Source organism: Triturus cristatus, chromosome 7 (genome assembly GCF_964204655.1).
Source record: "Triturus cristatus chromosome 7, aTriCri1.1, whole genome shotgun sequence".
NCBI lineage: Eukaryota > Metazoa > Chordata > Amphibia > Caudata > Salamandridae > Triturus > Triturus cristatus.
The window spans coordinates 1,576,133,856-1,576,157,826 of NC_140590.1; the positions used below are offsets into that span (position 1 = coordinate 1,576,133,856).

General features: G+C 45.0%; 1 protein-coding gene across 6 annotated transcripts in view; it reads right to left on the reverse strand.

Moving 5' to 3' along the window:
- Nucleotides 1-23,971, reverse strand: part of SULF2 (sulfatase 2) — a 365,924-nt gene that overhangs the window by 204,811 nt on the left and 137,142 nt on the right. The window lies entirely within an intron of this gene.

A 23,971-nucleotide genomic window follows, 5' to 3' on the forward strand; every position in this document is an offset into this window, starting at 1 on the left:
AGGCATACACCACATTTCTTGTCTCGCATGTGATTCGTTGTTGTTTCATGTAAATACCCTACATTTTACGTGTCTGGCCTTGTAGAGAGACGTTATTGGACCTGTCAAAGTTACTGACACCTCCGAGCATTTGTGCATTTCCTCTGCGACAGTATTCCGAGCCGGCCCCCTCTAGGGAGACCTCTAAGAGCTGTATTATAGAATGTGTTGGCTTTATGATATACATAAATATTTATTAGCCACTTGGCTGGAACTACAAACGGCATTACCCCAGGGAGAGATTCGATCAGGAGGTTTTAACCCTGTGTCTCAGAGGTCAAACGCTAATGGGCGCCTTTGGTGGCCATCTTTAAAGCATAGAAGAAAGCTCAACTGGAGTCCTTGAGGATTTGCGTCTGCAAGGATGTTGAGACGTCATGTCCTGCCCCGCCAGCCCGTCACCCCGCTACCCTTGGAGAGGCAGACGTTCACCGGCCACACTGCACAGATGGCTCCAGTGTTTGGACATCTACTTTAGTCATTAGGCCTAGGAGCTGGCCCACATCTCCCTTGAGAGCTCTCCATTGATTAGGGTGAAAGAACATGGAGGTAAATTGGTAACTAATCAGACAGAAGGCCAGGCTGTGGGGCCCCGGGGTCATATTTAACAACATTTTCTGCCAAACACATTAAATGGAAGCTTAGTTTCTTTTTTAACCAAAATTGAAGTGTCACATTTGCCTGGTTTCTCTGGATAATTCGGGTATAATTTATGGATCAGTCCGCTGTGGGGTCCATGGGCCAGACCATCATCAGGATTGGAATTCAGAGGAAGAAACGCACATCTCTTGCTGGTTCCACGCAGGGAGATTGTTTGAGACCTCAAATGTTTTCGTGATGAAATGCTTGCATGTGAAATCTCCCATCTCCAGCAGTAACCTCCAGCTATTGAATGGAGTATGCTAAAATGTAAGTAGGTCACGTCGGCAGCACTCGGCTGACACACTCAGAGTGAAGTACACACTACCCGCAAAAACATTCCACCATTGTCTCTTTCTTCGTGAAGGGGCATGTCATGTCATGTATTGCACTGGCCTCGTGACTGACGCCATTACGCGATAACTCGTTAAAGCAGCTACACTTACACCTGGACGCGAAGTGCTTAGAGGTGCAGACACAGTCCATTCCTAGAATTTGTTATTGGCTGCTATGGATGTTTTCATTGGTTGTCACGTTTATCCTTTGTCTTTCATAGAAAATGAAGGGGCAGATTTACTAAGACTGTATGCCCTGTTTGCATCACAGCAGTGACGCAAATAGGCCCAAAATCTTTTTGTACGATTTTCTTTCCATGGCTAAACTTGTTTAGCGCTGGAAATAATGTGAAAGTAACGCAAAGCAGTGAATAGCGGTGCTTTACATTATCTAGCGCCAAAGGAGCATACCATGGGTGGTACATGGGCGGTCCCATGCAACCACCCAAGGTTACTGACGCTAAACCCAATTTACAGAATAAAGTAGACAGGGGTTAGTGTCAGAAATTAGCACACCCTTCAACCAGGTGCTATGAAGGATAAATGCTTTTTTTCTCCTTTATTTTCCGACTTTGCATGTGTGCTGCATTGTACAGCACACATGCAAAGTGAGAACATGTTTAAACTCAGTCTAAGCATAGTATTTTGTACTGGAAAGGTATCCTTCCAGTACAAAACCTGTGCTTGAATCATGGAGACACACTTGCAGTACGGTGCAAAGGTGTCTCTGTGGCGCACGGCAGCCAATTTCAGCGCTGGCGCTAGGGAGAGGGGAGGAGAGTGCCATATTTCAGTAAATTTGGGGCTCTGTTACTCTCTCCTTCTCACACAGTGCAGCACAGCATGTGCGGCTGCTGCACTGCGCCGCATGAGAAATTGCTAAATCTGGCCCCCAGAGTTCATTGGACAGTAAAACTAGTCAATTTCAGTGTCGCTGTACAATAAGGCCCACATTTACAGTTTTGCCCAGACCCTCGTGCGATGCCTGCGGCGTAGGCCAGTTTGAACTTTGAAATATGGCAATAATCAGGGTTCACTGGACCCTAAGACCTTTGGGCCCCTGCACCTGCTACACCAATGGAAGCCACGCCCCCCTGCGATTAAATGCTCCATAATGTGACACACAAAATAGAGTATTTATACTTCCTTTTGTTAAGCCCTACAAGTGCAATCGTATGTCAGAATATCTTTGTCAGAAGTATCTTCCGACATAAATATGTGTTCCTTAATATCATTTAGAAACATATCTTTCGGTTGGGTGTAGATTTTCTATTATTGACTCCAATTAGGTGCTACTTTTGTAAACGATATTTAAGACACAATAAATGTGTCAGACGATATTCTGACAACTATATTTTGTAAGACACAGTCAGGGCCGGACTGGGAACAAAACCGGCCCTGGCAAAGTGCTCGGCCGGCCGCCCTGGGTGTTGGGGGTGCGGCCAAGCTCTTTGCCAGGGCCGGTTTCCGTCCGATTTTGTTACAGGGACGATTTTACAGCTATGCTGCAAAAATGGCCCAGTAACAAAAATGGCCCCCAGGGGCCCAAAACCAGCCCCCATCCGTGCAGCCCACCGGGGGATTGCCTGGTGCCAGCTACGGCCAGTCCGGCCCTGGACACAGGTTGTTTTTTTATTTTCTGGTGGGGAGTGAGTAGGCCACAGCTGCAGCTTCAAGATGCCCTAGATTTGGAGATCCTAAAGAGACAAAAAGGACAGAGAGCATTGAACCCCCTTCCTAGGGTACTCAATCTAGTAGAATATGGGATGCTAGGCTTCATAAAAGGGTGTGTTATTTACATAATTCTGCTAGGACTACTGAGTAAACCAGAGAGTGTAATCCCCACGTGGTCAATGCCAGTCACGATAGGTCCCCATGTCATTTAATATCAGTAACTTAGTTTCCCAATAGGTTTAGACCACCACAGAATTCATGGAGCCTGAGCCAATATGGGCTACTGCAGGCATACCCAGTATTGGTGGGGGCTATGGCCAAAATACAATTCAGGTGACTCAACCAGGCCCCAAAGGGTTATATATAGGTAACTGCTGGTCACAATGTTGAGTTTGGCAATAAAAAGTGTTAAAAACGAGTTTATTTGGAAGATCTTAATGGCGACTGCCTGGTTTACTTTGTTTTTATGTTGAAAAGAAGGCTGTCGTTGGTGGGGCACAGTTCATTTCCAGTGGTTTCATTTAGTGGGCCTACGGGGGGCTGTTTTAGAAGAAGCCTACTATAGACGCTTGGGTAAAAGACACTGCGGTGCCCATAAAGCTATCACCAGCTGAAGAAGACAAGATGCTGAAATGATGCCAACCATATGTAAATCTGAATCAGGGCTCCACAATAATCAACACTTGGGAGGCCTTCTGGTTGCAGTTAAACATTTTGTGAGTGGATGGCAGGGTGGTGTGAGGGTACCAAAGCAGCTTCCAGAGTGGGGAGGGACATGCAAGAAAAGAAAAGGATGCTGCATGGGAAAATGGGAAAGGAGAACCAGAGTGCATGAAACAACAGCAAAATGGGGCACACAATTCATACCAATGGGTATTGTAGCAAATAACAGAGGTTTCCAAGGTGCCATTGGAGGCATTGACAATGAGTGACTCAAAGCAAAGGAAGTTTCACAAAGTGGCAGAATAATGGTGAGCAGCATGAAAATAAGTACATTTAGTGATGAAGACCCATAGGCGATACTTTTTTTTTGCAGTTTTATATAGCACAAACCCGACCGAAGGTATTGGGGTGCTTTATATGAGCACCAGTTGGTTCCATAACACAAGGACACTTTTGTTTTTGTTGGGCACGAGGAGATTAAGTGATTTGCCCAGAATCACAGGATGTGGCGCCGAGGCCATGGCTCAAACCTGGTTCCCCAGCGCCAAAGGAGGCATCTCTGACTGTTATGCCACATCCTCTCTCTCATGGGAACAGTCTCTTTTCCACGCGAGCGTTGTTCCCGTCCTTTCCTATTTGCCATCTGGAAAATATTGAAGAATTTACTTTGTAATCAATAATTTTAACGTAAAGATGTTTTAGGGTTTGTTGTCTGCCCATACCATAACATAACATGACATAACATAGAGAAGCAATGCTGGCTAAACTGATGCTATTCAGCTGAGTGGCAGAGTGAAAGATGCCAATCCTCAAAACTACCACGAGAGTAGCTACTTGAACTATAGAGGGAGAGCAAGGGAGGGCAAGAAGAGGCAAAGGGCCAAGTGAAGCTAGGAGAATTCCAGGAGTTAGAAGAGTTACAGCTGCACAGCCAGTACAAAAGGAGACAGACCACTGTCAAAAAAGGGTAGGACTTTACACATAAATTATATTCTGCTTATAGAAAATATTGGAATGGAAGAACACAGAAAGGAAATGTCCATATTACAAGAAATGACATAGGGGTGAAATGACCCGCATCAAAAGTACCAAGTGGTAGCTCACTCACTCAGTCACTCAGTATGCTGTTAACAACCAAAGTAATCGTTTTCAGGGTTGACGTGAAACACTGAATGTTACCTAAATAGGTTATGGTGAAGTTGTTGCAGGACCACTCATTTTTGCTATCAATCTCACAGCACAGAATTAACCTTTCAAGCGGTCTAACTTTAGACTTTCAGGGCCTACAGCAAACTTCAATGGAATATCACTGTGGAGTGATTTTTGAGACTTAAAATGAGATTGCACTGATGAGCCGCATACACCAAACCATGCGTAAGCGAAGCTATCATTGAGAAACACATGGACGGGCTTTGGGTGGAAGCTCCTGCCATATTTCTGGCTTGGACATTTCAGAAGGGTGAATGGAGGTCTAGGGCATCAATTAGTTCCGAGGTCTTCACTTTAATGTCTAAAGCTGAAAAGGGAGGAGGGATTCCCAGATGGACTCTTAGTAAAAAGAAAGATGAATGTTGAGCACAAGAATGCGGGCCCAGTAGAGAGACTGGCATGTATTCTGCTTTGTTGGAAAGTATGGTGGCCACACTCGCTGTTGTGCATGGTACTCCTTTTAAAGAAACTCTCAAGATATATATCCCTAAATCCTAGACTTTATGGAGCCCTAAGAGACAGTGAACTAGCAGTGGTCAGGGCGAATGGGGACACAAGCAGGATTGTATTATTCAATGGATGATGTGTAGAAAGGGAGAGGATAGGTTTCCAAATCTTTAAACCCAAGGCAGATCAGACAGTGAAGGTGTGGTTGAGTAGACAATCCGGAGGATGAACAGAAATGGGCTGTTGTATCCAGTGGATGCTAGTAGGGTATAGCGGGGAAGGCTCATAAACGTGTGTTAGGTGGTTTGAGACATGAGGAATGGTCTCCTCGTGGTATTTATCACTAGCGCACTAGTGTGAAGATGGCGCTATGCAGGTGGAGTTTGGAGCACGGACAGCGTAGTAAGCATTTTTGCCTCTGCAAATCATAGAATATATTCTTAAATCTTCTTTTTGTGTCACTTGAAACATTCCTTCTTACCGTTAAGGATGACGGTATTTCCACTTTACGTTTGTGATGACATACACACTTGTACCTTCTGTCTCTCCAACCCTCCCAAATTCTTGTCTTGTTTTTTTCCTGCAACACTCCAGTTAAACTTCTGTGTGTTGAATCTTTCTTGTCTGTGGGGGGGGGAGGGGGCACTTCCAAACAATTCTCCTCTGTTTGCAAATGTATACTATTACACCCTGCATCTCCCCAATGTATCTTGAGCTCTCTTCTCCTTTTTAATATACCGTAACTAACTACTCTCTGTTGCTATTACTACAATTCATTTCACAAGATGGCATCTCTCAGTGTGCTGTTTGTTTGCTGTTGCATGATGTGTGAACTGAGGGAGGCTGCTTGGGTATGTTATTTGGGATCCTGAGAGGAGAAAGTGATTTCACAGATACTGTCATGTTGTTCTTCTCATCTTTCATCGGGTTGTGAGAAAGAGGGGCTTATTGCACTTAGGGTGTGATTTCACTACTGATGACACACCATGGATATGGCGTGTTATGGCCAGGCAGTAACATCACCATATGAGATTAGCTTTTGAAAAGCTCATTCACGAAGTGAAATACCACGGACCAGATAACTCTATTTCTGTGCCAGTCAGCGGGTGGGATTCTGAGTCAGGTGAAATTCAGCCCAATGTTCCACAACTCGTTTGAGGGAGATGGCCTGAGATGTTCTCTTTCAGAATCGTTTGAGGAATATGGGAGTCTATGTTTCCTCACTGAAAAGTTACATCTATTTGATACATCAGCCCCAGAGAATCCAGCCAAGTGAGAGAAGGACACAAACACATTTGCAAGATACTCTAACATGGGGTTCAAGTGATTGGGAACAGTGACATGTGGTAGCAAAATCCTTGCTCTGGTCCTGTGCACCTATGCATATGTGTATGAAGATGCACATGAGCACATACATGGGTGCGTGCATGCACATATAGATATGCATGCGCACACACAAGTGCACACACACACACTCTCTCTCTCTCTTTTTGTATCTCGTGATCACCCATCAAAATACCTGGCACATTTGTTTGTGGTTGCACAAACAATCTCAAAACTGTCTTGTGTAGTTTTTTGAAGCTCAATGTGAGTCTAGAGGGATGAAAGATTGTAAATGCATATTTATTGACACCCCTTCTGACTATACTAACTATGAGTATTTCCATTCACAATGAAAGCCATGGGAGCAGAGCTTCTTAAAGGCTGTGTGTCCTCCTTACACTGAGCTCAGGATAACACGGATCAATAGGAACACGGGCAGCGACATCACCGCGACGTTACGTACACAGACGAACATGACAGGCTGTAAGAGAGAGGGGCTTAACAGGAACATCAGCAGAAAATGTTCTATTCACAGAAAGCTAACGTCAGCTGCCAAGCTTGTGATTGATCACTTAAGCACAGCATCATCAGAAATCTATTACCCTTTCAGGCTGAACTCTGAAGAGAAGATCCGATCTTCACATTTCCAGGCATTGCCTTCGCCATTCTTTGTCAGGTAAATGATCACAGATGTCATCTTCTACACTGCCTTGCTGCTTGCAGATCCAGTGGTCTCCCTCCACACAGCGGGCATTGAATCTCTCTGCCCACGGATCACTTCACAGTAGGCACATATTTAGGTTTTGATAGATTTATTAGTTGATTGCTCAAGTATGTAGAGTTCTCTACAAAAGGAATTGGTAGAACTGATTTGATTACAACCCCTGACCTTCTTAATAAGGCAGACATTTACTAGGTTATGAAACAATATCTGTAATTTTGTAAGGCATCAGGTAAATGGAGGGATTAGCGAAACCACTGTGACGGGATTATGTCATGGTGCAAACCTCACCAAACATGGAGATGTTCCTGACCTGGACCAAGAATTCCAGGGGAAGGCGGCTTTTGCTGAATTCCAGCTGGGGTCTACAAGATCCCATTTCTTTTTTCCACTGGGGCAATATGACACCACAGCTGTTTTAATATGTCCTTGGGATGAGTCTTCTGTGAAAATACTAGAGCATTTTATCTTTTTTTGTTTTTATTAGGAACCATTGCTCAAGAAGTTTTTTTAACCTGTTCTTAAGCTATATGGTTTTAATTTCTTGAGCATTCTTCCGAATGAGTTCGTTTGTTATGACATAGGGTATTTTTTTTTAAAGGTTGTTTGTAAGAGAAGTTCAATGAACTGTTGGCTCGATTTGGTCATATTATTTTATTTTGTATTGCTGGTTTCTTTATGTATGTAGTTGTTGGTTTTATGATTGGTTTTTAATGATTGAATAAAGATTTATTGATTGACTGAAAATACAACAAGCTGTCATCATGGTCAAAGGCAATGTGATGTCACTGCCTACGATGATATTGGGCTGAAAGGTGGTGTGATGTGACATGCATCAGTCCAGTAGTTTTGGGAAACAATGCTATTGCAAAAATTGTGATTTCTCCAAATAGTTTACCAAAAAAAAGCTGTGAGGAGTCTCCTTCCCAGTAAACATGTTTAAATACCTGTATATGCGTGCAGACAGGAGGCTCCTACCTTATCGTAAAAAGAAAAGCTTTACTTCATAAATTTGTGTTGTAGGAGTAAAGAGAGAATTATAATTGCAAAAAATCATGGTGCCCTATCACATTTTAATAACTGCTTAACAAGCGGTGGCAGCTATGTGAATATTAACTGAAGGCATTACAATTCTGTAGGGATTCTGACAGAATGTCTAGGAAAAGGGAGGATTGAACACAATTACCCTGCTGATGGGGTCAGGTTATTAACATCATCTTTTAATTGCAAGACATTTTAATATCTACATGTAAGACTGTTTTTTTAGAAACTAGAAACTAATTAATTGCTGAGTTGATTTAGAATATGGAGCCTGTTGATATACACCAATACTGAAACTCTGTTTTTTGGTACTAGGTAACATTATGTTTTCATAACGCTTTCACATATCCCAACAATTATTAGGTGAAAGTAGGGCCTGATTAAGATATCGGCGGACAGGTTACTCCGTCACAACGGAGACGAACATCCCATTAGTCGGAATCTGGATCCCATAGGAAATTATGGGATTTATATTTCGACGGACGGGATATTCATCCCCAATGTGATAGAGCAACCCGTTTGCAGCTATTTAAATCAGGCCCTTAGTCCTGATGAATACATTAGATGACTTGAAGGTTGGTGCTGAAACATGTTGTTTAATATAAATGACAAGCTACATTGAATGCTTTCTTTTTTATGTAATGTGCAGGTTTAGTAACCACAGATAAAAAGATCATCTCTCACTCACTGAGCAAATATCAGTGAAGGCCTGCAAAATTTACCACAGTTTTCGGTAACACATTTGTGCACCACAGCCACAGTTTGGGGGGTGATGAGCCAGCCTTAAGGTATAAGAAACAAATATGCATAATCTGGCACAGATGATGAGAGTTATGGTCAAGTGTAATCACCATGACAATACTGTGTACATCAGGGGCCATATTACACATACACAACGCATTTTCCTTGATTGCGTTGGGTGCATTTTTTAAAAGGAGTGCCCGGCGCAATCAAGGAATATGCACCGTATTATGGTGAATGTGCCCCCAGCGCATTCATGTGAAAACCGGAGCGGCTGCTTTGAAGCCGCTCCGTGTTTTCACAGTGCAGGCAGCAACCTGCCTGCAATTTTAAAGGGGATTAGAGATCCCCTTGCAGTTGGGTGCAGTGAGTGACTGCACCCGCCTGCTAAGGTATGTCTGGGGGTTCCATGGGACCCCGTTTCCCCCGTCAGAGGGCTGCAATCAGGGGGCGCAATGACAAAAGGTGGCGCACTGTCAGTGCATCTCCTGAGAGCTTCTTTGCGCCCGCATCTGTAATATGATGCGGGCACATAGGCAAAGGGATTTCCTCATTTGCATAAGAACACACCCCTATGCAAATGAGGGAATGCCCTCTTGAGAAAGCGCTGGCCCTGTATGTGCTACAGCGCTTTCGGTATTACAGAAGGGGATGCACAAGCGTCTGTGGCCCCTTCTGTAATACCAAAGTGCCCCAGAGGTGCGCAAAGCAGGCGCAAGCGTCTGTTGCGCCCCCGGGCACTTCTATAATACGGCCCCAGGTGTCTAAACATATTATAAGAACACACTATAACCTGATGCACTTGAATGGTGACTTTATATTTTGGAGAAGTTTGTCTGTCAATTAACATTCAATTTATGACTAGCATACAGAAGACCTAACCCAATACTATTGACAAGGTTAACTCAATTAATTTTAGTGTCATAGGTTTTAGGTCTGCCTCGTAACAACTGGCTGTCTCTATGACCTGATATCATTAAAACATAGAATAGGGCTTTGGGTCAGCTTCCTTCAAGTACTGATAGCGTTGCATCAACCCCCATAGGTCAAATGCATGTTGGGTATGTAGTCCGAGCATGTCAAATTTAGACCAGGGCTTGTATAAAATATACGAAGTGTATCACTATTTCAATACATTGGGGGCATTAGAAATCATTTAAAATGACAGGGAAGAGTTTGACAACAACAACAAAAATGTGATGTTAAATTAAAATGAACTCTCCCTAGATTTTGAGTGATAGTCTTGTGCAAATCTATTTCAATGTTCAGTAAAATAGTATTGTCAGCAGTGTCCAGTAATGACCATTAAACTACAAGAACCTCTTAGTTTTGCATTCTCCCTAGACTCAATTTGAGCTCCCATGAAGAGACGCACAGGCGTTAAAAAGCGGGTGGTGTGCTAAATGGTTGGGTATGGATTGTCACAAAGGCCATATCCTATATGTCCAAATATATTAGAAAGAAAATTATTTATTTGAGAGGTATATGCTTGATTATGCCATTCTGTGGCTGAAGCATTTTACAAGTAACTATAGATTTGGTGAATTTGCCACATAATCATTTAGTGCACAATTTGAAATTTTTAATAAAAAGATGTTTCTAGCTCAAATGGATCAAATGTTTCTAAAATTGTGGCTAGAGTGTTGCTGCACAGTGGAAGACTCTTCGCAAAGGTTGATTAGTCACCTTTCAGTTGCTCATTGCTGTATTTGAATGTTAAACTGGTACCCATGAGGTTAAACCTTTGGCCAGGCAGTGTTAATTTGTGCAGAAATAACAAAATAATGAAGTAATACTATCATAAGAATATACTGCATTGCCCTGCATAATTTGCCTTTTCTTGCCACATAATTCAGTCAACCTTGCCACATAATGTGGTCCGCCCCGTCACCTAATTCCAGTGGCTCTGATCTTACCATAAAATGGCTGTGATGTGCTGTGCATAAGCACACCACAATTTCTTCGTGAGTCTACTTATCTGCAATCCCTTTTTCAAAAGCCAAGCTGTGGTCGGTGTTTGTCACAAAGAACATGCAAATTGTATTTCCAGTCTGTGCAAAGAACCCACGGAAATTAAAATGCATGTTAGCAGTTGTTTCCATCTCACGTTATGGTTAAGGTTTCCCGTCAGTGCAATTTACAGTCTTTGCCTGTTCATGCTCTTCTGTCTCACTTGCTAAGAGACCTTTTGGCGCTGGTTGTTTTTAGGTTGTCTTTATTTTAAACGTGCTGATTCAAGTTTACAAAGCACAATTATAAAATACAGTCGGCTAATGAATTCAGCACACTACTTAAAAATTGAAAACACAAAAACATCATTAAAAACGTCAGAGTGTAGGTTCCTGAAAACATCACATTTGGGCGAGTTTGCAGAAAGCAACAAGAGACAGAAAAATTAGCCAAAATATCTCACAAATGTACAGATCTGTATTGTTGTATTAAACACTTTAATCAAAAAATGTTAATATTTGCAAAAAGTATGGGGAAAAAATCAATTTTATTGAGGCACATGGTAAAGTTATTTTAACATTTGTACCACTATTTACAGATGGGTCAACCTTGGCTGGCCACAAAAAAAAAACGGATGCCTTTTTCATTCCACTCTCTGGTCCTCCCCTGTCATTCAGAGCAGAGTAGTGAGGGTGGGGGTTGGGGGGGGGGTGGCTTTCCTGATAAGAGTGGTCTCTGCCAGCTGTGCTTAGGGAAAATCCTTTCTGCAGAGTTACCAGGGGGGCTCCTCCTAATTGGCGGAGGAGTGTTGCCCTGCCTGCTGGGAGCGCAGCAGGCAAACAGTAATTAATAAAATGCCATAATAATGTCATTTTATTTTGCCACCAGCTCCTGCTGTGTACAGCACGAGCATTAGGTGGGGGCGGGGCTGAATCCTGATTACTGCTGCCCCTTACAGTGCGCATGCCGGGTTGGCCAACTGGCTACCTACGGCTAGCCTGACATGCGCACTGTACATCCAGCAATCCCATGGCTGTAAAACAGCCGGGGGATTGCGGACACAGGCCCCCAGCCTCAAAATGAACACTGGGTTAGCCTGCTCCCACCAATCCTGAAACTGCTCTCATGCTGAGAGCAGCTCCAGGAGTGGTCAGGAGTCATGTTCCACAAGGCAGGAAGGGAAGTCCTTCCCTTTCCTGCTCGTGTATGTCACACCACGATCCCTGGGAGTGCCGCACTGGGCTGAACATCATGGAGGTGAGATGGGCGCATGGCGCCCCCGCTAGTTTTGTATTGCCAGCCGCCACTGAGACTTACTCCTTTGGAAAAAAAATCCCGAAGGACCTCCCTAATTTAAGGGAGTCCTCCAAAGCCACAGAAACCTTCTTTTTGTCCTGTCTGTGGCCAGCATGCACATCAGGCTTGGTGGGAACCCCTAAATGTAACAGAGCTGATGTTGTCAGAGGTAGCATGGCCTCTTTTAGTAAATCTTGCCCAGGCCGCTCTACATCCCTTACTGGAAGCGATGTGGTGCTTTTGTGGCTAGAATGCTCACCTCATATTTGCAAGGTGCTGTCATGGAACCTACCAGCACAACTAGTGGACATGGAGGTTAGGACAAAATTAAGGTTCGGAACGGTGGCCCAGAACGGCTGAGGGATTTGGTGGCAATATGAAGGCAAAATCGGTCACCACCGGACAAAAATCTATACAATACATCTATTAATCAAGAGTCTATTTCAATCTGCTAGGGCAGCAGGTAATCAATTCAGGTCATATATGGGAGAGCTTAAATTCTGATATTAGGCTGTTTGTAGAATAAAAATGTGCTTGAAGTTATGCTACCAACGAGAATGTAGCACGACCTAATCTATTGCTGATGGTAAATCAAGAGTAAAATTTAATTTCAATGTCTTTAGAAAGAAGAGATCTTTTCATCTTGAGAGGAAAATGTGAAAGGTTCTGCACATGAAGTAGACACTTTTGCGGTGCACAGGAACTTGTGGTAAAGGCTCAACATGCAACGATGGGCGCTTGCGCGAAGGTGTCAGCAAGTCTTTTCGCATTAAGCAACAACAAAAACACGGTCAAACCACAGATTTTCAGTGCGCTCTTTGGTATTCAAGCAAGATAGTCCGCCGGAAAATATTAAAGTACAAGCCGGATGGATGAGGGGGAGCGGTGATATCCGCTGACAGTAATGGAAAGAAGTCAGGCTGTCACGTGCAGGGCATGACAAGAGCAGATGGCGCATCCGTCCGCGAGAGGCTTGCGCGCACAAGTCATAGTGCCAATATCGGCAACAGTTATCACAAAACACATAAGTACATAAATAAAACACACAACACTGTAATGTAAGTGGAGAAATATTGCTGCAGGTTTATTAGCATAACCAATATGCAAACATGGTGGGTTATCTTACGGGCGATCCCAGGGCAGGCCAGCCCCTATGCCGCCTGCCCGTCTGATAAGCCTAGAGTCACCATGGCAACGCCAACTGGTGTATACCAAATATTGGGAGGGTCCAGCCCTCCCATCCGTGGACCACCAGTCCACTTGCTTCACACGCCCCCTCGTGATGGGTGGGCGGAGCATACATGGCAGCCCCCGGTTGCTCAGACCCACAACCGCCTGTCGGCTAACGGGGCGCCGTCGTTCTTCCAGGGGACACACTAAAACATCCCTGGGTATCCTGGCTTAGCACCCCGCGGTGCTGCTGCATGATGTACCCCTTGGTATGTGCAGACCCTGGATCGCCCTGTAACTCCTCCTGCAACACAAAGTAAAAATTGTTAGAAGACCTGGCCCTCCCTTTGTCCCTCCGGACACCGGGTAAGCGGAGGGGCGGGCAAGGCGAACGAGCGGACAAGAGGACGAGGAGGGGGCGGAGATTGTATATGTACCCCTGTCTCCTCCCCGCCCTCGCCGGAAGCAGCCATCTGCTGGGGTCTCCCTTGGACTAGCCCAGGGACTCGACCTCCCACCCCTGTGCCTTCCTGTGGCACTAAGGCGGCCGCCCTCCAAGGGGCGGGCCGCTACGCAACCCCCCCCGGGCAGCCTTACATAGTGCCAATATCGGCAACAGTTATTACAAAACACATAAGTACATAAATAAAACACACAACACTGTAATGTAAGTGGAGAAATATTGCTGCAGGTTTATTAGCATAACCAATATGCAAACATGGTGGGTTATCTTACGGGCGATCCCAGGGCAGGCCAGCCCCTATGCCGCCTGCCCGTCTGATAAGCCTAGAGTCACCATGGCAACGCCAACTGGTGTATACCAAATATTGGGAGGGTCCACCCCTCCCATCCGTGGACCACCAGTTCACTTGCTTCACACGCCCCCCCGTGATGGGTGGGCGGAGCATACATGGCAGCCCCCGGTTGCTCAGACCCACAACCGCCTGTCGGCTAACGGGGCGCCGTCGTTCTTCCAGGGGACACGCTAAAACATCCCTGGGTATCCTGGCTTAGCACCCCGCGGTGCTGCTGCATGATGTACCCCTTGGTATGTGCAGACCCTGGATCGCCCTGTAACTCCTCCACAGCCTTGGGAGTGGCCACCGTCACTACCAGGGCCCCCCACCAAGGTAGACCTGTTTACTTACAACCTGCTGCAGCCCAAGCTTCCCCTAGGTCCAGTAGGAAAAGGTCCATGCCTAAACTAGAGAGGTGCACCCCATCTCCCTCCAGGCACCCTGTGGACTTGGCGTGTATAAGACCACGCCTGATGAAGCCAAGACCTCTTTGCTCTGCGCCTGGCTCCCGGTAGGCCTTTTATACCTACAGCATACTGATACAGGGCTTCTCCCAGGTCCCGCCAAACAAGTCTACGCCCAACCGGGCCGGCGGCCAGCGTGCACCATCAGGACAGGTTCCCCCATTTGTAGAATAAAAATGTGCTTGAAGTTATGCTACCAACGAGAATGTAGCACGACCTAATCTATTGCTGACAGTAAATCAAGAGTAAAATTTAATTTCAATGTCTTTAGAAGGAAGAGATCTTTTCATCTTGAGAGGAAAATGTGAAAGGTTCTGCACATGAAGTAGACACTTTTACGGTGCACAGGAACTTGTGGTAAAGGCTCAACATGCAACGGTGGGCGCTCGCGCGAAGGTGTCAGCAAGTCTTTTCGCATTAAGCAACAACAAAAACACGGTCAAACCACAGATTTTCAGTGCGCTCTTTGGTATTCAAGCAAGATAGTCCGCCGGAAAATATTAAAGTACAAGCCGGATGGATGAGGGGGAGCGGTGATATCCGCTGACAGTAATGGAAAGAAGTCAGGCTGTCACGTGCAGGGCATGACAAGAGCAGATGGCGCATCCGTTCGCGAGAGGCTCGCGCGCACAAGTCAGAGGCATCATTCAAAAGACTAAAAGAGGATAATAGCCCTGAACAGAGTGAAATTCATGAAACTATAAATGGGCAGGCCTATCAGGTTCTGACAGAGTATTGTAGGGCTGGAGTAGTTTCTCATATGACTGCTTTCTAGGGAGCCCCCGTGAGTGAAAACGTGAAACGCAATATCCGGCAATCTCTCGGTAATTAAAGAGAGCAGTAGTTGTCTTGGCCTGGAACCAGAGGACAGGATAATGGACTGGAATATTGAGTGTTGTCAGCGGTGGCAGGTACGTACAAGGCAGCAAAACTCATTTTGAGCCTGGCCAATGTATTGCATCAAATCAGCAATTCTCTTCTGACACGGCCTCATCCCGCGTGCAGAGTCCGGTTTCACGTTTTTTCAGACCTTAGGGGAGGTTTAGCTTCCAGTTACTCTTAAAAGCCTCTTCAAAACTAACTAGTGTAGGAGCAGAGAGCCGGAGATGTCACGCAATGACGCCACATAATTCCATGCAGGTGCTCCGCACAATGTCTGACGAGTGCCTGCCTCCAGGAGCCTGTCCAAAATGGAGTATCTTGACCTGCGAACCCAGCCATGATTCCCTTTCAAAGATTGTGGATTTTTGAGTCATTTACGGTGAACTGCGGTTTTCAATTGTTTTTTCCCTCTACTGCGACCCCTCACAAACAGTCGGAAGGCTCATATTTTTGCAACGTTCATGGTTGCTGGCTTTTGGGTTAACTATAACAGGATTTCAGAAAATTCGTTTGAATACAATTTTCCCCCTATTTCTAAGGCGACAGGAAATTTGAGTTATCATTTTAACACGAAATGTAGGCATCCAGGAACTAAGAATATTGTTAAACGTTAAGGGGATTTTACATTACTACATACTTTTGAATTTTTTCGTTTTGAGTTGGAAGTTTATGTGGTGTATTATTTTCCAAATATGCATCTCAATGTCTCTTTGCTTGGGCGTTGTTGCACAAAAAACATGCCTGGGGCAGTCAGAGTGACATCATGCCCTCTTGCACCTGTCAGGTGTCAGGACATCACAGTGTTCCCCCTTAGCCCACCCTAAGCCTGTTATCAGCCTCTGCCTTGCTGCAGAGCGTCTGGGAGGGGGGGGGGGGGGGGGAGCTGAGCTTAAGGTAAACACGGCTCTAAGATCTGTTTACTTTCTGTTCCTACCTGGTAAAAAGGGCAGTGCAGAAGCAGCTGGCTTTCCCAATTGAAATCAATGTTTGTCTCCCCTTCTCGCCATGTGAATCTTCAAAAGCAGAACACCTGCTTGATGTGGCCCACTTTCAGGAAAAGCTTAGCTCTTTGTTAGAACCTCTGCCCAATCGTGTTGCTGTCTGTCACAGAGACAGGCCCTTGCCGCAGAGATGGACACGTTTAGTAATCCACGTGGCCTTGTTCGTGAGCTACGAGGCAAGTGACACCGTGATTGAGTTCCTTTCCAAGGTTTCTGCGTCTAGTTACACATTCTGTTCTTCTGCTGGCAGCTTCTAGCCTTCAGAAGAACAGTAACATTTCAATTTCAGGTCTGATTCAATATTTCTGGTAGCCCATGTGAAAAGATTTACTGACACATAATACTACCCTAGTGTGGTGCCAAGGTATCGCTTCTCGGCCTTTTGGCTAAGATCAAGTGTAGTGTGGTGCCAAGTTAGACAACAGTCTGTCAGTGTAAGAGAAGTGGTTTCTCAAGCGAGAAAAAATTATTTCCCTGTGCTGATTAAAACAAACAACAACAAATAACATGAAATTGAACTAATGCTAAGCCATTTCTAAATGCTTAACTGTACACATTGTGCTATTATGCATGCAGAGTGAGAATGGTAATTCAGAAAGATTTCTGTGTTAGTGATCTCCACCCAGGTGGTGGAGATAGATCTTCGCCCTCATGATGGAAATAACAACCACCATGATGATGGGGAGCTCCACCTACGACTGAAAAGTTACTAGCAATAATTTTACAATCCTAATTTCAATCTTAGGGCCCAATTTAGAGTTTGGCAGAGAGGGTACTCCCGCACACCTCTGTAATGCTCCTAAATTTAGTATTTAAGGGCGACGCTGAACCTTGCCTCCCCAGATATGAGAAGAAGAAGAAGGACCAAAGAGCCGTGCTGAATAAGGAAGAAGAGGAAACCAACTGTTTTGGCCCCAGCCCTATTGGCCTGTCCCGACTTCGACCTGCAACCAGTGAAACCTCGGCGTGTCCAGCAGCCACTAGCCATCCAGAACCCAGAGGACCTGCCCTGTCTTCACCAAAACTATTCTTGTCTCCCGTGAGCACTGGATTTGCTCAACTAAAGACTCCAACACAGAACCCGGATCCAGGTGGCTCAGTGGTTCTGCACCATTCTACACCCAACGCCCACGGCCCAATTATGAGTAGCACAATACCACGAGGAGGTCTCCCCAGCGATCCGGACCTGGGATCTGGTGATCCCTGACCTGGCTCGACCTTCTGCCCGACACCTGCAGCCTCAACCTGAGGGGTCCCCCAACCATGACTGGAGCTGATAAGAAAACCCGAAGCCTAAAGACAGCCCTGCACCCGATGCCCCATGGCCTTGGGCAGCCCAACCGGCGGTGTCCAGGCATCCCTCAACAATCTAATTTAGCTCTTCTGCCAATGGTGGCCCTCAAGATACCTCATTGACCGAGCCTGCAGCATCTCCCCCGAACTGGAGATCTCCATTGGAATCCACAGGGCTTCTGATGTCTCCTTGGCACTCTGCATCCGCCGCCTCCGTGCTGCTGGTGGTGCAGCTCCTGTGCTGATTGTTGTCCCCTGCAGTGCTGATCTTCACCCCAAGAGCTGTGCTCCCACAAACGAGTGGCTTGCTCGTAAGTGGCTCCTGACCGAAGGCCCCGCTAGCCCCATTGGCTAACATTGGGCCTCTGCACTCTGCACTTGGCCGCCCCAGTGCCACTGGTGGTGCAACTCAAGTGTCTCCTTGACCCTTGGGGAACCTTCAGTCTATCCCCAAACCACTATTCTTGCAGGTCATTTAATTACCTACAAACCAATAACAACCTTCTCTCCCATAGGAATCCATGTTGTGGTTTTTCCTCTGAAAATGTTCTAAGTGTCAACCTGTTTTGTATGAAACAAAATGAACTGTGCTTAATACGTAAAACTGTCTTACTTACCTGTGTTTTGTAGGATCCAGGGTGTGATATCTAGGCACATTACCCCGAGTAATCTATATACCCAAAAGTAACGTAAAAGTAATCAGAAGTGATTTCAATATATTCTGAAGTGTTTTGAAAACAAATACAAACAGGTAACGATTCCAATTCTATCCACAATTGCATCTCTGTGTACAGTCTTGCACTTGATAAGCCTAACTGCTCGACAACACTACCACACATAGAGTTGTTAGTGATTATCTAATTTAGCCTCTGCTATACCTCTGGTGATCCCGTGGACTCTGTGCACACTGTACTTTACTTTGGTATAGTATATACAGACCCAGCTTCCTACAAGGGGTAACACAGTCTTGTTGGATCTCATGGCCTCTGCCAATTTATTGGTGTCACACCCGGTAGCTTCTCTAAGCCGCAAATGAAACAGATTTTTTCTGAAAATTGCGAAACTGTCTCTCCTCTTTCACTCCTCCCCCATGGAGGTATGCCCAAGTAAGTGGGAGTTTTAGTAGTGAGATAAACCTATAATCTGCAGGTGGTGTATACAGAGCCCCCCCCCCCCCCATTCCCTCAAATCAATGGCCACACACAATGGTTATTTTACTCTATATATTTATCATACACTTTTCGTCTACAAATCCTCTGCGTTCAAATGTTTGCAAGTATTATAAACAGCTCAGTAATTATTATAAAAATTAGAGCAACGGTTAGATAAGCGCCAAACCTTTCATCACACACCTCTATCCTATTAGTCTAAAATCTAGCTAAATTATAGCCAGTTGTATAACAACATCGTTGTATCAGTTTTTCACAATATGCCAAGTCATGTAATGACTTCATATGTTCTTTATTGTGGCATCAGGCCTGAAGTTGGAAGATTGGTATTCAGCACTCCTCTAGCTGCCACTCCATGTGCGTATACGCTGCATTTTATATACCTTCCTTATGCACTGTGTTCTATGGAGTGAGGAGGGGTAAAATACATCTGTATATATGCTTTGTAAAAGCTTCAGAGAATGGAAATTGTCCTTCTCTGGTCTGTGAACCTGAGCCTCAGAAAAAGCTTCAAATCATGCATACATGCTTTGATAATTCGACAATTTAACAAGCACTGGCAAAGCCAATAGGTCTCACGTATGCAAGAGCTAAGGGCTTTTACAATGTCTTTAAGACATGTTTTACAGCAGTGTGACTGCTTTACAACATGGCTAAAAATTTGAAAGATGTGCTATGCGCAGCTAGCGCTGGCCGTGTCATATTGTTTTTCTTCTGGTGAGAATGAGCGCTAGAACAATGACAGAGGGGAGAGGGGGCAAGCAACAACAATGGGAAGGGTAAGGCAGGGATGGGGCAACAAGGGACAGGGCAATGAGCAAAGAGAAAACAAGCAATGGAGCAACAAGCAACGGGGCAACTAGCAACACGGTGGGCGGAAAGGATGAGGTAACAAGCAATGGGGCAGAAAGGATGGGGAAATTAGCAACGGGGCAACAAGCAACAAGCAGCAAGCAATGGGCCAGGAGAGACGGAGCACAAAAAACACTTCATTGGCTGCCTGTTACAATATTAGTATACAATATTATGAACATTCAACAGCTTGAATAAATGTTGATTTATGTCTGTGCACAAAACAAGATCCAACTGGACCAGCCATCATAAAAGGCTTGTGGTCCCTGTTAATCACTCCCTCTTCTCACAGTACACATTACAATTATGACGCGAGTAGTTAAAAAAAAGGCCCTGGTAAAATTATACGAAAACACATATGTGGTGTAAATCAGTACCTTTACTTAGATTCAGTCCGCATGATTTAATTCCACAAGGGGATAGCATAAACTGATAAGCATTTTTCACAAACTGCATCTTATACCACTGAGGTTATGATGGGCATGGTCCTAATGATTTCCAGACCAAAAACAATGCACAGGAAACGAAGATATGGTTAGGAAATATAACAGTTCAAGAAAGCAGAAGGAACATATCTGCCTTGAATGTGAAACTGCAGAATGAAAGGTGTGCTTGCCATACATCTGTGAGTGAGAAGTTCATCCTCACTCTGTCAAGAGTAGAACTTTCTACATTTATATAAAGTTGATAGACCCCTTGTACTTTTCCTTGGTGGCCAAAAATACACAAGCAACAATAGGGCAACAAAAGCAATATAGGGGAGTGGAAGAGAGGAAGAAGAAATAGTACCGTTGTAACATCGCAAGCAGAGGACGGTCACTAATTAAGTGGACTCAATCTGTGCTCGGAAGAATGACAATAATGTCAATGAATAGTAAGCAATGGGGGGCTCCAAGAGCTTTACTGTACATAATATCTCTTGCAGGGGAGAGCGCATGCAGCGCATGCGCTCTTGCAGGCTCGTCCTATAAACAAGCTAGACTGCTTTCTAGTAGGGGTGGGTGGAACTCTTGGAGTTTCATGGCTTTAATAACAAACTCTACCAAAATCAGCAGAGTTCTTCCAACAGGCAGAAAATATTCATGCAATTTAGCGGCAGGAGTGCAAGCAGCACTGAAAAATCAGCGCAAACGGTACCATGCGTGGCGATTCGATATGATCTTCCTGCCGTTAGAAAATCTACTTGAGCGGCAGCAAATCTACTCAAGAAGATGCTCGCACCCGCCCATCTCACTTATGTTTTGTTAACAAAAGGCAAAACTCAATGTGACTCACACTGTAGCTCATGTAAATACTTTTATCGCCTTCTTTCTAGGTGGTTATTTTACAGTATTTTTCCCTGAGTGGATCAGAGCTACTTACGACTGAGCTATTACCACTCGTCCATATTTCACTCGTCTTAAACTCTGTGTGAAAACTTAATGCTGCTCTACATCTGACTACGGGCCTGATTATGATGGCGGTGGTACCTCAACCAACAGCACGTTGGTGGTGGTCCCACCGCTGACAGCCCTTCGGTCCGAATGCCACATTACAATGCTGCCGGCCGTACCCTTGCCTGTTTGGGGACAGGCCGTTGCCTCTGCCAGGATCAGTGATCTCAACGGTGCGGCAGTCAGAATCATTATCCTGGCACCGCCATTGGGATTACAATGTCCTTTTCAGGCAGTCTTTTCATGATGGTCTGACCCCTATGAAAATGCTGTCAGAAAGGGACTTTCAGTGTCCCAAACAGGACCCCTGTCCCTAGTGGGCCACTACAAAGTGGCACTGGGGTACATGTAGTGCCCTCATGCACCTCCATGGTGCATGGTGCACGGTTCATGGATGCTCACAAAGTGCTCCTTTACACTGTCGCTTGTGGTGTGACCCTTTTCCTGGGCCACAGCAGAAGCCGCCATGTAAAAGAGCACTTTTCGACTGCCAGCATGGCGGTCGTATCCTAATGCAGCATTTGGACCGCCGATTATTTGACGGGCTGTCTCCTCACAGCCGCGATAGCGGTCTGACCAACCGCTATATAAATGAGGCCCTAAGTACTCTCTTTAGAGTCCATGTGCTGTACTTGTTTGATGGGGGTGATGCTGAGGGTTGTCAGTTTTGGACTTTAAACTGATTGGTATTGCCTCATGAAGTAAGCAATATGAGGATAAAAAGTGACAGAGTGGCACTGCTCCAAATTCTTACCAGTAATCTTCATTGCACTGAGTCCTACTCTTCCTTGACACAAGTCTAGCTCCTACACCTCCCATCCTCCTGAGTGGTCTGTCTTTGACCATTGTGGTACCCCTTAGGCACTGCAAAGAAAACCTTTGTGTGGAGGTTCAGATGTTTGGCAGGAGGGGATACACTGTATTGTTTGTTTTAAAAGGCGGCTGTCTGTTTCCCTGCCATGATTTGACTGCTCAACACATCTGTGAACAGATCTCTTGTCTCACTTCCTTTTTTTTTTTTACGGAGTTTTATATAGCACAAACTTGACCCGAAGGTATCGGGTATCAGAGCGCTTTACACGAGCACCAGTTGCATTACATGAGGACACATTCATTTTTGTTAGCCACGGGGAGATTAAGTGATTTGTCCAGAATTACAGGATGTTGCGTGCCCTTGCAGAGACTCGAACCCCAGCTCCGAGGTTGACCGCTCTAGCCGTTAGGCCAACTCTTCTTCCCTAGAGGTTAGGATAAGTTTGCAGTCACTAAAGTGATTACAGTGTGGTCACGTTAAACCCAGAGGTTAAGTAAATCTTCTTTTAATCTCCTGGAGATGGCCTTACTTATAGATGTTTTCCTCCATCATCGTTAAGACAGAGACTTTTGGTTTTGGATGCTTCCCATGAGGTAAAAGGGCAAACGTCTACCTTGGTGCCTAGATACTATGTTTAGATATGGAATGTATTACGTGTTTTATGTATGCATGCTATGAAATGAGGGATACCACACATTTTGGCACCTGTTTATGTTTGGTCAAAGCTTGTGGCTCTCACAACTTGCTAGCATCAGTGAAGAAAAGTAGAGGCTCCACGATATGGTTTCTTTAACAAACTAGCATATACAAGCTTCTCAACCTGCAGTCAGTGTTACCATAAGGATTTTTGGGGTTCTGGGCGAGTCATACCGAGTGGCCCTATTTAGAACAACTTTGAATTGTATTACCCATTTTCTGGTAACTCAAGCCTACCAAATACAAAATGATTTTTCAGAAATAGGTCACCCAGAAACAGTTCAAATATGTCTTGCCCTGGATCCCAAAATTCATAAAGAGAAACAGAGTTAGAGGTAAGCACAGAGGAGAGAGGTTGATATACAGCAATAAACAGAGGCGGCCCGCTTGTAGGTGGGGTCCCTGGGCAATTGCTCATTTTGCCCATGCCTTAAAACATTTCTGCCTGAAGAGACCTATTAACCACCTCCTCCAAACATTTGAGGAGGACATGCAAAATAAGATGCTTGGCGTCTCTGTAAGAGCATAGATCCTGGGCTTTAAACGTTCTCCGCATTATCTCAGAGACATAAGAGCGACCTACTCTGCACCTCACACTTCTTTCTTGCCTGATGCAATTCAGTAAAAAGTCTCAGAACACACTTAGCCACAATCTTCCTGCAATCTAGGACTGTATCCCTTCCCTCCCCTCATCACTGAACCATAATTCTATGTTCTGTCTTTATTGCTAGGACTGTATCCCTTCCCTCCCCTCATCACTGAACAATAATTCTGTGTTCTGTCTTTATTGCTAGGACTGTATCCCTTCCCTCCCCTCATCACTGAACCATAATTCTGTGTTCTGTCTTTATTGCCTTGACCTCTTACTGTAAACACACCTCCATGTCTCTCTATCCTCCCATGTTGGCTACCCATCCGATTGCTCTGTACAGCACTCCACTGCCACTTGATGCTCTTCTCACTCTAAATAAATACCCCAAATAGCATAAAATAATAATTCAAGCATCCTGGCATGCAGGTTAAGCTAACTGCACTTTCATGAAGATTTGTGTAAAATTACACATGCTCCACAAAAAAATAAACCAGACAAAGAAACAAAACTGAGTTGCCTACAAGAGATGTAGTACTATGAAACGCCATTACTGTGCTCTCTGAATAAACAGAGGGCAAGATGAACAAAGCACTTTGGCGGCTGCAAAAGTCCCGATAAGCAGAATAAGGCCATTAGCGATTGCAAAAGTGCCTTTTTATGTACAAACCAAGCTGCGATTCTCCAGAAATGCATTTGGGTTTGCGATTTGGAATTTGGAAGGGGCTTGTTT